Genomic DNA, 2,914 nt, shown 5'->3' with positions numbered 1-2,914 from the left:
GCCATCTCAGCACTATCAGACACGCGATGAGCGCAAAACCCTCTGGTGGACAGATTCCTAAAAGCGGTTCTAAGACTACGTCCTCCTAGGAAAATTCTGTACCCAGAATGGGATCTAGAGAAGATAGTCACCGCTCCAATTAGGTATGTTGATGAATCCGTATCCTCTCAGAGAAACCCAGGTTCCGGCAATGTACGAATTGTAGAAAGAAATGTTTGGACAGCCGCACTCTGGAAAAACCTTCTCGGTTGCCTTTTATTGATAAAAGTATGGGATCTAACAATGCTAGAAGTTCAAGCACATCCCCCCCTTCGCTCCTACGGAGGAATGCTCGTTAGAAGATATTACCTGGAAGACGGCCTTTTTTAATTGCCATCATCTCGGGGTGCAGGGTATCGGAAATCCAAGCTCTAGGAGTTCAGGAACCCTACATTACCTTCTTCCTGGACAGGGTGTTTTTTTGCAACCCATTCACCAATTCATTCCCAAGGGGCCTTCAGCATTTCATTTCAACCAGGAATGGGTCCTTCCGGCCTTTGGGGAAGATCAAGTCTCCTCGAACTTGCACGAACTACATGTAGCCAGATCTTTGAAACGTTACTTAAGTCTAACTCACGAATTCCGAAAAGACTAACGGCTCCCTTATCATTCCGAAAGGCGTGAGAAAGGGGAAAGCAGCCTCTAGGATAACAGTGGCAAGTTGGATTGTGGAACTAATCCAAAGGACATATCAGCTAGTGGTCTTCCAATTCCAAAAGCGGTAAACACTCACTCAACGCGAGGGATCGTTTCCTCTTGGGCAGCTTTGACTCGGGTTTGCAGGGCAGCAAGCTGGTCTTCCTTCAACACCTTTATGACACACTATTGCCTAGATCCGGCAGTCCTTACCTCCCGAGACTTTGGGAGGAGGACGCTAGATGCTCTCCACTCTGTGTCCTATTATAGATATTGTTAGGCAGTACCCTCCCTGTAAGCGAGTTATTGACCATTGGTATGCTGCCATGGAGGCACCAGGAAAACGGAAAATTGAATACTTACCTGTGACGGTATCAGTATGATATCCCCGTCAACGTTCCCTTCTTCCCATAACGAAAATCACCCCAATATTCCACGAGGAGGGATATCCCTGGAATCGCCCAGAAAGCCACACATGAGACCAGCTTACTGCTTGAACAACACAGGCTTTAATGTTATAACACACACAGCTTATATGTCATTTCCAAAACTGTTACAATGACAAATCTCCGCCCCCTCACACTGGGGCTTCCATACAGATGACTAGGTAGACACGACGGGGCCGATGCTGAAAACACATTTTCTTTAGACAATGACATCAATGACGCTGAGCACTAGCTGTACTGAATACATCAACCAGACCGCTCGACCCCGCATATAGAGAGATAATTACCACAATGAAGCAATCAGAATAATTAACACAAGCCACTTAAACCCAGCTCTCCTTCACACAACACAATAGATCAATTAACCTTTAGAAATAGTGAGGGGACATTAGCACGTCAATAACCTGTCAGAGGAATGAATCACATGAAATTCCTTTCTACCTCTACCCATGACTGGCAGGGAGCAGTACACTGAGACATATAGGCAAATGTATCACAATGGCCCCCCTTTTGCTCCCTGCTCCGGCAAACCTGGTTGGACCTTCCCTGGTCCAGTAGGGTTGACGGGTTCAGAGCTTTTAGTCCGAGGTTAACTCCGTTTGGCATGACTGACCTCCCTTGGCAACTGCTTCAGACTCAGGTATGTCACCGGGTCGTCAGATCACACGCCGGTCAGTCCCCAAGTCTTTGTGCGATCTGCAAAGTCACCAGAAGTCAGTGTGAAGACAGCGAATGGGTCTGTGCGCCGCCGTCTAGGTGTCCCGCTATGGGAGGGGGCAGGTTATGGCTCTGAAGTGACAATCCCAGGAGATTCATAAAAAGAAAAAGTTATATTTGTTGAAATGCTGTAGCACTGGTGCTCAGAGTCCGGGGGGGGGGGGGGAGGGGAATCAGAGCCCCATAAGGTCAGCCACCCCCTGCTCCCTCCGCAGCCGCCGGTTCTCCTCTTTGAGCTTCTCCAGCTCCATCTCCAGTTCATGGAGCCTGGGGGGGTCAGCCCGCTGTGACCTCAGGTGGTTGTTCTCCTCCTCCATGCGGCTTATGCACTCCTCCAGCTCTATGTACTCACGGATCAGATCCTGCTTGCTCATGTCCTGCAGGCTCTCCACGTGGTCCTTCATCATCAGGAACTGGGTGGTGGTGTAAGGGGCCACCGGTGGGCCCTTGGCGAACATCTCGGCCCGCATCTGGGGCACCCGCTGCGATTCCATCTCCTCCAGTCGCTTCTTCTCCTCCCAGGTCCGCTGGTTATATGACTTCCAGGACCTCTTCTTCTTGGAGGGTAGCTGGCGGTGCCTCTTTCTGCCCAGCTCCCTCCAAGGCCCCTCCGGCTCATGGCTGTCGCCCATGACCAGCTGACAATGGTGTTCCCTGTTGTCCGTAATAACAGATTGTACCATGAGGGCTTCGTAAGGGGTGCCCAATGGTTCTTCCTGACCCAGCTCCTGGGGATCCCAAGCTGAGTCTACACAATGGGCTGCTGCTGGTGGGCGGTACCCAGGTTGAGACCAATTTGACCTGGTGTTGTCATTCATGGGGCAATTCTGCTTGAAGTGACCCAACTGTTTGCACCGGAAGCAGCGTTGTTCGTCGTCCTCCTGGCGTGGGTAGCGAGGGCTATATGTCATCGGTCTGTTAGGCGGTTGGTATCTAGCGGCTGGTGGGTGTGAGGGCGCTGTTGGTTGTGGGGGTTGTACCCGTGGTGTGACCTGGTTTGTCTTGCGAGTATCCGCATATTCATCCGCCAACTTCGCGGCCTCTGGTAGAGTCATGGGCCTGCGATCTCTTACCCA

The sequence above is a fragment of the Rana temporaria genome, chromosome 1, assembly GCF_905171775.1.
Source record: "Rana temporaria chromosome 1, aRanTem1.1, whole genome shotgun sequence".
NCBI lineage: Eukaryota > Metazoa > Chordata > Amphibia > Anura > Ranidae > Rana > Rana temporaria.
This window is presented reverse-complemented; position numbering follows the sequence as displayed.